Source organism: Diceros bicornis, chromosome 35 (assembly GCF_020826845.1).
Source record: "Diceros bicornis minor isolate mBicDic1 chromosome 35, mDicBic1.mat.cur, whole genome shotgun sequence".
NCBI lineage: Eukaryota > Metazoa > Chordata > Mammalia > Perissodactyla > Rhinocerotidae > Diceros > Diceros bicornis.
The window spans coordinates 27584484-27597529 of NC_080774.1; the positions used below are offsets into that span (position 1 = coordinate 27584484).

At 53.2% G+C, this 13046-nt stretch overlaps 1 long non-coding RNA gene across 1 annotated transcript; it reads left to right on the top strand.

Moving 5' to 3' along the window:
• Positions 1-3181: 3181 nt before the first annotated feature.
• On the top strand, positions 3182-5783 carry LOC131398410 (uncharacterized). The gene is made up of 3 exons (XR_009216866.1): positions 3182-3587; positions 4142-4325; positions 5491-5783. It is a non-coding gene; the product is annotated as an uncharacterized LOC131398410 (long non-coding RNA).
• Positions 5784-13046: the final 7263 nt, after the last annotated feature.

Consider the following 13046-nt stretch of genomic DNA (forward strand, 5'->3'; position numbering starts at 1 on the left):
GGAGGCAGGGTCTGCATTCACAGACCTCTGATGAGAGATGTGTCACTTCAGGAGGCGGGTGTGGTGGAGACCACAGGAAGCAAACGGTGTGTCTGGCATTCTGAGGGAGACACAGAAACAGGCCTTAGGTGGGGGCTCCTGCTGGCAAAATCAGGGGCGACCTGAACATCAAAATCAATGACAGCAGTAACGAGTACAGCCTGTTGAATCATACAATAACCCCCAAGTCCATGTTGATATACACAAATAAATAAACGAGAAAAGTCTACCTTACCACAGAGTGCCCACTAATAAATGCAAGAGTGATGACATCAGAAAATCATCACTTGACAACCAACCTATTGATAACTGATCTGGCTGATGATCATCAAGGGATGCAAACACTAGTGATAACTGCATAGTCTCAGTATATTTTCCCGCTAAAGACACCTTGTTAATTAATTTAGACACAAAGTACTTATTCAACTTTACAGCAGGAAAACCTGGCCAACACCCCTTAGCCCAGTGATCAAGTTAATGTCCTCAGTGATGGGGTACAGACACCCTGGGCCACGGCCGCAATGCTCTATCCAACAACGCCCAACCTGGGCCTAATCCAAAGGAAACTCCTGAGAACACCCGAGAACACACACCCAGGCTGCACGCTTTAGAGGCGTCAAGGTCAGGAAAGACCGAGGGACTGTTCCAGACTGATGGGGACTAGAGAGACAACTGCACGCAGTGAGCGACCCTGCACTGGGTCCCAGCTGAGCAATGGACATTAGTGGGGTAGCTGGTGAAGCCCAAGTGGGTCTGAGGATCAGATGGTGGCCTGGTAGCAATACTAACGCCCTGATTTGGATAGAAGTGCTGTGGTTATGAAGCAGACTGCACTCGCTTTTAGGAAATACACTCTGAAATGTTCAGAGGTTATGGGGCATCATGTCTATAACTTACTCTAATGACCCAGAAAGAAACCTAGGCTGATAAACAGAGAGAACAAAACAGTTCAGAAATCTGGGTGAAGGGTGTCGGAAAGTTCTTTATGTTGTGTGTAGCAGCTTTTCGTAAGTTTGAAATTATGTTAAAACAAGCAAACAAAATTGGGCCCAGAAAACTGCTTGGCAGCTGCAGTCTGCCTTGGAGAGGGCGTGAACTTGCCCCCACCCAAGTCCTCTTCCTCTGCCACAGCATCATCAATGGTGGGGCAGCCTCTCCCCACTTCTGTGCCCCCAGCCCTCCACCACTCTCCCCCTGTCAATTCCCTTGCCTTGGGGACGTCTATCCACAGGGGAATTTGGGGAGATGGCGTGGCACGTGCCAGCAGAGGTGGGGTGGGCAGCACCTGCAGGAAAGAGCCCACCTGCAGCCTTCCAGGGAGGCAGTGGGCCAGCCAGGTTGAGGAGGGGTCAGAGGAGCACAGGCGGAGGCTGCAAGGGCAGGAGGGTCTCCTGGGGAGAGCTGGCCCAGAGGCCCCAGGTTTAGGGCTCAGCAAGGCCCCAGTTCACCCTTGGGCCGAGGCTGGCTACACACTCCCCTCTCGCACAGTCCAGCTGCAGCCCTGCCTGCTCAGACTGGCACAAAAGGCTCTTCACCCCAGGGTCTCTGGTTCAGGCCAAGACCTGGTGCTGGAGCCCACACAGATGCCGACTATTCTCAGTTGTCCACAGGTCGACCTTCCACGGCCTGCCTACAACTCCTTTGCTTCCAGAACCATCATCCCAGCGGCATCAATCAGCTCTCGGCTTCGTGTCCCCCGCCGCCCTGCTCACTGCCTCAGTGTGGGGCTGGGGTGCCCCGAGTGGTGAGGGCTGCTCCAGGCAGAGCACAGCCCGTTCCCACACCAGAGCCAGGCCTCGTCAATGTGACCACAGGACCTGACCTTGCGGGGATGGCCTCTGAAAACCAAAACACAGAGGCCTCCCTCACCCCGCCCTCCAGTCTGTGCCAGGGCAGCTGAGGGTGGGGAATCTCGGGTATAAGAAAAATCAGGGAGGCCTGGACACAGAATGGCATCACCGTCCCCACAAGCAATGCCCACTGACTGGGCCATTGCCCAGCCCCAGACACCTCAGGGAAGCAGCTGCCGGGCCCAGCGCGGCGCCGGGATCAGGTCCCCGTCAGACCCCGCCCGGCTTCCGCCCTGCCGGGAAGCCACCTGCTCGTCAAGCCCCACCCCCGGACTTCCCGGCCCCGCCCTGAGGACACGTGCACCTCAGGCCCCGCCCCCGGGGGCTCTGCCCGCGCCTCTCGGTCCACCTGCCTCTGTGCTTCCTGCGGACGCGGCTGAGGCAACGTTCAGAGAGCGCGAGCTGCGGCGCCAGGTGAGTCCGCTGCGGGCCCGGGACGGGGTGGGCGAGCTGCCGGGGACGGGCCGGGGTCCCCCGGGGGCGGCGGACGGGAGGGGCGGTGTGGGTCCGAGTGTGCGGCGCCTCCACCGGGGACCCCATTCCCCACCCACCGCGTCCCCACCGGCGTCCCCGCCGCCCTCCGCCTTGCTGGGCCGGCGGGCCGCGGACCGTTCGCCGGCGTGGATCCCGACCCTTAGACCCTAGGGTTCGGGCAGGCGGCTTTGGGGGTGGGGGCCGGGTTCTGCCCAGAGCAGGCTCGGGGGTCCGGGGTGAGGGGGTTCTGGGGCCGGCTCTGCGACAGGGGGCGCCAGGATCCTAGAGGACGCTGCGCACCCTGAATTAATCGAGGAGCCTCTAAAGTTCTCCAGAAGCAACTAGAGCTCCTGGGACCATTATAGCGATGCGAATGCCACAGGTGGGGGTTGGGTAAGAAGGGGCCTCAGGATGGGAGACACCCCCTCCAGCGCTACAGTCCCCCTTATGGGTGGAGCCCCCCGATGGTGCACGCGTGGAAATCCTCTGGTCCCTTAGGGCCTCCAGTCACGCCACCCACACCCCACCAGGCAGGCGAGGGTAGCCCCCTGCACCCTGCTTCTCTCTGCACTGCTCCCCGTTAAGTTCTCTGAGGAGGAAAAAAAAAAAAGCAAACAAATTCTCCCGGGAGGAGAAACCTTGAGTCTAATTAGCGTTTAGGCTTCTCATTGAGAAATCCTTTCTCACATTCTTCCCGGCCAGCGTTGATGGAGGGAGAGATGGCACCTAGGATTTGGGCAGATGGGGTTCAGGGGGAGCAGTGAGCAAGGGAGAGGGACACTCCACCTTTGGTTGAGGCCCCCCTCTGCACAGGTGGTTGGCTTCCCCTCTCAGACCAGCAGGAGGGAATTTAACCATCTGGGTCAGACCTCCTGGAGGGGAGACAGATTGTGCTTCTCCTGATGCCCCTGGACTCCCGGCCCTATTGCTGGGTTCTTTGAAGCCTGGACCCTGACTGCTGGTCTGTGTTGCCCCCAGGCACGCCCTCTCCTGTGAAGGTGCTGAGTCAGGCCAGGCCCTCAGGCCCCTGCCTGGCCCAGCCAGCCCGCTGCTGCCCCCCTGCGGCCCTGCAGAGAAAGCTGCCCATCCCCGCCTGGCTGTCCCACTACTCTGTGCAGTGGCTGAAGATGGACTTTATCGCCAGGTTCTCGGGGAGGGGGGGAGGGCCTCGAGGTCATTCCCCAGGCACTGGCCTATGCTGAGGTGGCCTGACTCCTCCCCCAGGTGAGATGTCTCTCCTTGCTGCCGGCCACATGTACTCCCCAGGCCCTCACCCCACTCCAAGCACCCAGAAGCAGAGTAGAAATGCATAGTATGTCCTCCAGACAAGCATGGTGCCCAGGGTTCCAGCCTCATGGGGCCAAGAAGCCTTGGTTTACAATCTAGAGCCTGTGACTGCCTTTGGGCAGACACTCGTCCCTGTAACTGCTCTTGTCACACTTGTCACACTTAGGCACCCGGCTAGTTCTGGATTGCCTGATGGGGCAGCGGGATGACTCACTGCAGCCTTAAGAACGCCTTCTCAGACTCACACTCACACAGAAGCTCACAGGCCTTTGTGCTCCCGCAGGTTTGGGTGCGGGGAGAAAAGAGGTCCCCTGATCCCTGCAGGTCACACCCGTAGATGGTAGAAGGGGGGTGTTTACCCTGCCTGTGTGCACTGGTGTGCCCAAAGTACCCAGTGGACACACAGACCCCTGTGCTCAGATGTCTATACCAGGGGCCCCGTGGGCGTGCCACGTGCCTCCTTGGTGCTCATCCCTCTCTCTCCCCAACAGTACGGCCTCTGCTCTGCCTTCATGGGTGTATTTCTTCCTGGGAACCTCTCGGGATGTGACTCTGGGCCCCACGGCCATCATGTCCCTCCTGGTCTCCTTCTGCACCTTCCGTGAGCCCGCCTGTGCTGTGCTGCTGGCCTTCCTGTGGGGCTGCATGCAGTTAGCCATGGGCTCCTGCGCTTGGGTAAGACTCTCGGGCCTTCCTGCTGTGGTGGGGGCTGCGGTTCTGCTCTTCCTGGGGACCTGAGGTACCTGCCTGCTGGGGCTCCCCCTGCCCTCAGCGTTTCCTTCTTTGCATTCCAAGGGCTGTCCCTGCGTTGTACAAATGAAGCCATGGGGCCCCTGCCTGGTGACCTGCTGTCCCCACCCGGGCCTCTCCAAGGCCTGGTTCCCACTGCTGGGCTCTGCTCCAGGCTGGCCCGTGACTGTCTTCCCTGACGGAGGGCAGTGAGCAGATCACAGGCAGGAGGAGACGTGTGTGAGAGAATCAGGTGGCTACACTTCTTCCCTCTTACTCTGTGCTGGGACTGGATCCAACACTGTCCCTGTGCTTAATTCTCGCCACACCCCTGGGAGGTGGGTTTCTCATCATCTCCATCTAGAGAGGAGGAAACCCCTCAGAAAGGTGTGGGTGAATGTGATTCATATATTATGTACACACACACGTCAGGGGAAGCTTGGCAACTGCTGTTTCGCGGGAAGGTCTGTCCTTTATTCTGGAAACAACATCATTCCTTTTTAGTGTCAAGAATGTTCCTTGATATGATCATCATGTGCGTAGAGAGTAGCTTCTTTATGTATTCATACTTGGTGACCCTAAGCCTCCCAAAGTCGTTAAACTTTGGGTCATGACAGCCACCTGAGAGCCCCCAGGCTGGGGTGGGGGTGGGTCCTACTGACCTGCCCAGGACAGAAGTGGAGGAGGTGGATATTGGAGGTGTCACCTGGCTAAGCAGCAGGGACTTGTGTGGCTCCAGCACCTCAGGCACCTTGGCCCAGCTGAGCGGTGTGCGCCCAGGGGAGTGTACTGTGGTCGGTCGGTGATGGTCACGTGAACTGAAGGGGAAAAAGATTGGTATGAAGAACAGGAACACACCTTTGTGACAAATCTGAATGTGTTTTTGATCACACGGGAAAATACATTAAAGCCTGATGAATCTTAATAGACACAAGTCCTGAACTATCACTGCAAAAGTACTGAATTATTCATGATCCTTTGCTGCTCTGCCTGCTGGTTCTGGTGATCTGCATTGAGGTCTATTTTCTGGTACAAAGTTTAGGATTAAATTCAGGATCAACAAATAGCCTTTTAAAAAGACTGTTGAATTCTTTTCGGTTTTATCCTTAAGGCATCTGTCACTTCCGGAATCCACTCCAACCAGGAGGAGGAGAGTCACTCCAAGGCGTATGCAATGGAATCTTCAGGAGTTTTTAGTGTTAAAACTGGAAATTTCAAAGATTCAATTCTTGACGATTGCAGAGTATTTATTTCTTAATATTTTAGTTTTTCAGAAACTGATGCTTTTGAAAGATATTGTTAACTGGGCTGTTTGACTTCTGAGGTCATCTTTTGGGTTAAGCAGTAATAAATGTGGGTCCACTTTCATATTCAGGGTGCAGATCCCTGTGACCCAAACTCTTACACTTCTTTTCCATTTGATGACTTCCCCATGTTCCCCTCCCGCTGAGTGATGATTCTCTTTGACACTTGTGAATATGTTTTTTTAAACCTTAGGTGCCTTCTTGTAAAAAACATTAAAACATGGAAAGCCTCATGAATATTTCAGGATGTCCTGGTACCTAGAATGTTAACTAACAGAATTCCTCTGGGTTTCCGTTGCCCTAGTTCAGATCCTTTAAATTGAGTGAACAAGATTCTATGCTCCCTTCAGGGGGTTACTTTCTATGACGATGCGCAATGCAGTCTGTTAATCATCGTCACAGCTTTAGTGAGATATGGTTCACGTGCAATACAAGTCACACTCGAAAGTGTGCAATTCAGTGTTTTTTAGTATATTCACAGAATTCTGCAGCATCACCACAGTCGGTTCTGGAAGCTTCTCATCATCCCTCCAAGAGAAAGACCTTCCTCATTAGGAGACAGTCCCATTTCCTCTAACCCCCACTAGGCAAACACAAATTCACTTTCTATTTCTATGGTTTGGCCTGTTTTGAACATTCCATATCAGTGGAATCGTACAATGTGTGACCTTCTGTGTCTGGCTTCTTTCACTCAGCTTAATGGTTTCAAGGTCCATCCATGTTGTAGCATGTGTCAGCCCTTCATTGATTTTGATTGCTGAATAATATCCATTGTGTGGCTGTAGCACAGGGTATTTCTCCGTTTCTCAGTTGATGGACATTTGGGTGCTGTGTACTTTTTGGCTATTGTGAATATTGCTGCTGTGAACATTCCTGTACAAGTTTTTGCGTGGACATCTGCTTTCATTTCTTCTGGGTGTGTACCTAGGAGTGGGATTGCTGGGTCACATGGTAACTCTCTGTTTCACTATTTGAATACCTGCAAGACGTTTTTCCAAGGTGACTGCACCATTTACATTCCTGCCAGCAGTGTATGAGGGTATCAGTTTCCCCACATCCTCACCAACACTTACCATCTGTCTTTCTGATATAGCCATCCTATGGGTGTGAAATGATATCTCACTGTGGTTTTCATTGGTGTTTCTCTGATGGCTAATGATGTTGACATCTTTCATGTGCTCAGTGGCCATTTGTATATCTTTGGAGAAATGTCTGTTCAGCTCATTGGCCCATTTTTAAATTGGGTTATTTGTCTTTTTATAACTGAGTTGTCATGGTCTTTTATATATTCTAGGGATGTATCCTATCAGGTGTATGAGTTGCAAGTTTTTCTCTGTATTGTGGATTGTCTTTTAACATTCTTAATGGTGTCCTTTGAATCCCAAAAGTTTTGCATCTTGGTGATGTCTAATTTATCCATAATAGAGTCTTACTAGTTGGAAATGATTTAGACATTACATCATATCCTCATCAATATTTTGTTTATATAAATTAAAGGGCAAATGTGAAAGTGTTAGGGAAAGATTTGAATTAGTTCATTTGAAGATTTGCTATAGATCCAACAGAATTCATCAGGGAATATATCATTCCCCTGTTCAAATATTTCTTTATTATCCTTTTAATGTTCATGGGATCAGTAATTATAGCCCCTGTCTCATTTCTGATATTACTAATTTGTGTTTCTCTCTTTTTTTTCAGCTAGCCTGGCTAGAGGTTTATCCATTCTTTTGATCTTTTCAAAGAACTAGTTTTCGTATTTATTGATTTCTCTATTGATTTCCTATTTTCAGTGTCATTAATTTCTGCTGTAATTTTTATTATTTCCTCTCTTTGTTTGTTTTAGGCTTACTTTCTACTTGTTCCTCTAGCTTAGATTATTGTTTCAGATCTTTTCTTGTTTCTAATCTATGCGTGCAATGCTTTGTTTTGTTTTGTTTTGAGGAAGATCAGCCCTGAGCTAACATCCATGCTAATCCTCCTCTTTTTGCTGAGGAAGACCGGCTCTGAGCTAACATCTATTGCCAATCCTCCTCCTTTTTTTCCCCAAAGCCCCAGTGGATAGTTGTATGTCATAGTTGCACAGCTTTCTAGTTGCTGTATGTGGGACGCGGCCTCAGCATGGCCGGAGAAGCAGTGCGTCGGTGTACACCCGGGATCCGAACCCGGGCCGCCAGTAGCGGAGCACGCGCACTTAACCACCAAGCCACGGGGCTGGCCCTATGCGTGCAATGCTATAAATTTCCCTCTGGGTACTGCTTTCACTGCATTCCACACATTTTGATAAGCTGTATGTTCATTTTCATTTAGTGGAAAATATTTGCAATTTCTCTTGAGACTTCTTTTTTTGATCCATGTTTTGTTTAATCTCCAAATATTTTGGGATTTTCGAGCTATCTTTCTGTTTTTGTTTCCCACTTGGAAGTGCTTTTTGGTCTGAGAACATACTTTATCTGATTTCTGTTGTTTTAAATTTGCTGAGGTGTGGGCTTTTTTAAGCCAGAATGTGGGCTGTCTGGTGAATGTTTCATGTGAGCTTTTGAAGACTGTGTATTCTGCTTTGTTGGATGCAGTGTTTTATAAATGTTAATCAGATCCAATTGATGGTGAACAGTTCAGTTTGTCATTACTGGTTTTCTCCTGCTGCATCTATCAGTTCCTGAGAGAGCAGTGTTTTCTGCTTTAGTGGTGGATTTGTCTGTTTCTGTGTCTGTCCACTAGGATAGTGGATTTGTCTATTTCTCCTTGCAGTTTTATTGGTTTTTCCTCAATATTTTTATTTTCTGTTGTTAGATGCATGTACATTAAGGACTGTTAGGTCTTCTTGTAGAAGTGACCCCTTTAACATGATGGAATGCCTCTCTTTATCCCTGAGAATTTTCCTTGTTCTGAAGTTGGCTTTGTCTGAAATTAATACAGCTCTTCTAGCTTTCTTTGGATGTGTGTTCCTGGCTGATCTTGTTCTGTCCTTTACTTCTAACCTCTCTCTGTGTTTATAATGAAGATGGGTTTCTGTGGACAGCATATGGTTCGTTCTTAGTTTTCTGTGGACAGCATATGGTTCGTTCTTAGTTTTTTAATTCGTTCTGATGGTCTCTGTCTCTTAATGGCTGTATTTAGACCATTTCTATTTAAAGTGATCTTTGATATAGTTGGATTAATATCCACCATATTTGCAACTGTTTCTATCCATTGCTTTTTTTTTTTTTTTTTTGTGAGGAGATCAGCCCTGAGCTAACATCCGCCAATCCTCCTCTTTTTTTGCTGAGGAAGACGGCCCTGGGCTAACATCCGTGCCCATCCTCCTCCACTTTATATGGGACGCCGCCACAGCATGGCTTACCAAGCAGTGCGTCGGTGCGCGCCCGGGATCCGAACCAGCGAACCCCGGGCCACCGCAGCGGAGCGCGCGCACTTAACCGCCTGCGCCACCGGGCCGGCCCCACTATCCATTGCTTTTGATCTTTCTTTTTTTTGTCTTGTACTGTTTAAATTATTTTTGTCTTCTCTGGTTTTAATTGAGCATTTTATATGATTCCTTTTTTCTTTTAGCATATCAATTATACTTCTTTTACAATTTTTAAATGGTTTCCCTAGAGCTTACAATATAAATTTACAACTAAGCTTAGTTCACTTTGAAATAACACTGTTTTCTTCGTGGTTAGTGCAGCTCCCTTAGAGTCTCCCCATTTCCTCCCTCCCAACCCTTATAAAATGGCTCTCCTGCATTTCTCTTATCCATGACTTATTATCACTAAATTTATTTTTACAATTATTATTTTGAACAAAAGGAATCCTTTAGATCAGTTAAGAATAAGAAAAATACTGAACACTGTTTTATTTTACCTTTGTTTATTCCTTCTCTAAATTCTATACGTCCATCGGCTTAGTTTCTCCTGTGGGCTGGGAAAACCCAGCCCTGATCCCATTTCAAGAGGAGGTGGGACACCCTGTCATAGGCAGTTTGGCTAGGTTTTTGCATTTTAACATCATTCTGGAAGCGTGTTCTGATGGTGGAACAACTGATGCTGCCAAGAGCATTTCCAGGAGGACCGGGGCTGGAGGAGCCGCGGGCTGCCCTGAAGGGGTCCCACAGAGGGATGCGCTCTCTGCTGGACAGGGGTCCTCTGCTCCCTCGGCCCCAGCCTGCCTCCTCCACTCCTGCATAGAAGCCCCCAAGGTGAGGACATAGGCCTAACCCCTGCCCAAGGCAACTTCTATCTGCAGGTCAAGGTCCAAATCTGAGTCCGAGCCCCCCTCAGCCTCCAGGACCCCTGCGGGAGGCCCAGCAGCCGCCGCCTCCTCCTCCTGCTCTTCGGTCTCCCCAGACCTCTGGCAGGGACCCCTCGTGGTTATACCCACTTCGCAGTTGCGAGCACTGAGGCTAAGACTGACCCAGGCCCCTCCTAGAGCGCAGCTCAGGGGTGTGAGTGGACCCGCCAGCTGCATGGACCAGTCCAGTGTGGCATGAGGTGAACAGGTGCACCACAGCAGCCAGTAGAGACACGCGACTGGGGTCAGTCACCCCAGCAACCCCGTGCTGTTGGTGCTATGGAAACCGCCAAGGGCCTGTGTTGACCTTGAGCCATCTACTGGCCAGGGCACAGAAGGAGGTGCACCCCGGGCCCAGTGCAGCGCTGGACACCTTGTGGGCACTTGTTCCCCTGCCGTCACGTGTGGGTCCAGGATCGCCCCCCTTTCCACGGACTGGGGATGGTGCCTGACTCCAGAGCTGGGCTTTAGTCCCTGTGCTACGGGGGTGGGGCAGCTCTGCCTGGCATCGCACAGGAGGGGCTGGGAACCTCGCAGAGCCAGCCACCCTCCTCTCTAGAGCCAGAGTCCCGCTCCCACTCTCTGGGTCCCAGTTCTCTCTCAGGCTCCAGCGTCGCATATGCAGCTTCCTCCTCCAGGAACATTCCTCCCCAGCTGTGCTTGTAGAACTTCAGAATCTGCGGATGTCAGCTCAGAGGTCCCTTCTTTCTGAAGCTTTCCTTGGTCCCTCCTCTGGGCTCCTGTCTCCTCCTGCTGCCCTCTCAAAGTACCTAAAACACTGTCATCCCCTCAGCCACCAAGGAAGTGAGGCCAAAGGGCAGGGGAAGGGCTGCTCCTCTCTGAGCCCCAGGGCCAGGCAGAGGGAGTCAGGAAGGGAGGCCCAGGGCAGCTGGGGGTGGGGACTGAGCCCAGGGCGGGGGTGGGGCTGGGTCCTGCCCCCAGTGGGAGTGTCCCTTTACCAGCTGCTGGCCTGGCCTGGCCTGGGCGCCTGCGTTACCTCCTGTTCAGCTGGGGCTGCAGCTGCTCTGCTGACCCTGCTCCCCGGCAGCCGGCAGGAGCTGAGGGCATGGGCCCCCGAGGGGCTGTGACAGGCTGGGGCTTCTGGATTACAAACTGAGAAGTAGGTGTTAACCAGGAACTGGGGGGTGGGCGCCCCACAGAGGCTGCTGCAGCTCGGGGTCATGGTCTCCGTGGTGGGGTAAGAGAGTGGCTCCTGGGCAGGTTGGCTGGAGGGACCGTTACTGGTCCTGCTGGGCTGAGGGTGGGAATGTGACTCCTCAGGGGCTGGGCTGGTGGCAGTGAGGGGGCAGATTGGGGGCAGAAGGTAGGATCTCCGTCTGTCTAGAGGCAGCAGGTACAAGAGCAAGCCGCGTGCTCGTGTCCTCCTGTGTGCCCACCTGCCTCCTTTCCTGGACCTTGTCCCCAGCCCCGTGTTGGGCTCTGGGCACAGAGCAGGATGGGTGTCACTCTGCCCAGGAGGTCCTAGGAGGGGCAGGAGGTAGTCCCTGACACCTGTGAGAGCTGGAGCCCTGGGGCCCCTGAGAACACAGTGGTGGCTGGGTCAGGGGAGCCTTTAAGGAGGGAGCTGGGTCTGGCCGGGGCAGGAGAGGGTGAAGGCTGGTGAAGGAGTTGGTGGTGGGCATCTTGTGTGAGAGCCCTGGCTCTCCGATGCATGGCCGGGGCTTCTGGCCTGTGCAGGCTGTTTGGGGTGGAAATGAGGCTGGAGAAGATGCGGGGAGCTGAAAGCTGTGCTGGGAGCCTACAGGGTGTAGGGGCTGAGTGGGTGGGGCCCAGCTCTGCCACTGCTCACTGAGTGCCGGGACACACCACACTGCCCATCGCCTCCTCGCCACTAAAGGCTACCAGGAGCAGGACCTGGACCCCAGATTTCTGTCATCGGCAAACTCAAAGGAATTTCCATGACCCAGATAGAGGAGCAGGGGAACCGGCTGTGGGACGTGGCCGACTTCATGAAGCCACCACAGGTGGGAGCCTCGGTGCTGCTACCATGCGCTGACACCTCTCACCCCACCCTCGCAGCGAGTGTGTACAAGAGGGGCATGTGATGCCAGAGGGGGTGCTGGCGCTGTCACAGGGCCAGGCTCAGGAAGGGCCTGACAGAGGATTGGCCCTGGACAGGGCTCTCGGGGATGTGTAAGAGGTTTCCAGGTGGACAAGGGGGACAGATCAGGAAGCCAGGCCAGAGGTACTGCATTTACAAAGGCTGCATCTGGAAGAGTGGGGGGCCTGGGAACTCAAGGTTTGAGCTTGAGGGAGGGGTGGAGGGGCAGGGGGCAGGGCCTGGAGCTCCTGAGTGCTCTCCTCCCTGACCTGGGGCCCTGTGATCTGGCTCCTCTGACCTTCCCACGCTGCATTTCCGGCCCCTTCTCCCTCCACCCAGATCCTCTCAGCCCCAGTTTCCACCTCTGTTCTGTTGACACCCCCGTTATAGCCCCGGTGACAACCTGCCCCGAGCACAGCTGCCTCCTGATGCGCACCCACCACGTCCAAGAGGAAACCCCCTCCCTCTCCCAGTGCAGCCTCTTTCCATCCACTGAGGGCCATGCCGTCTACCAGGACCAAAGCTGGACCCGCCTCCACACCTCCCTGCCCCAACTCCTGTCCATTCCTTCTCCCGATGGGTTTCCCTGCTGCCCCCGCTGTGCCTGTGGTCTGCTTGTGGGCCCCCACGTGCGCTCCCTGCAGCAGCCAGGCTGAGCCCTCACAGGTGACACCATCAGAGCCTGCCAGCCCTTGCTTTCCATCCTGGGAAGGCTCCCTCTCCATGATGGTGGCCACCAAGTCCCTGAGCTCTTCCTGCCACCCTGATGCTGCGTTCCTCCTGCTGCGCCTGAGCCTGGGGCCCTGGACAGCGGTGTCCACCCACTGCCTGGCAGAACCTTGTCTGTATGAGTGCCTGACACTTGAGGGTGCTTCCCCTCCAGGTCCGGGACTCCCAGAACGTTTGCCACTGTCCCCTCCAAGCTGATGCCCAGAAGTCTGTGACTGTGTGCAGGCACTAATGTCCCTGTTTCACAGCAGAACAAGCTGGGAAGGGACTGGCCTCTGGTCCCTTGGTCAGTGTGTGGGGTCC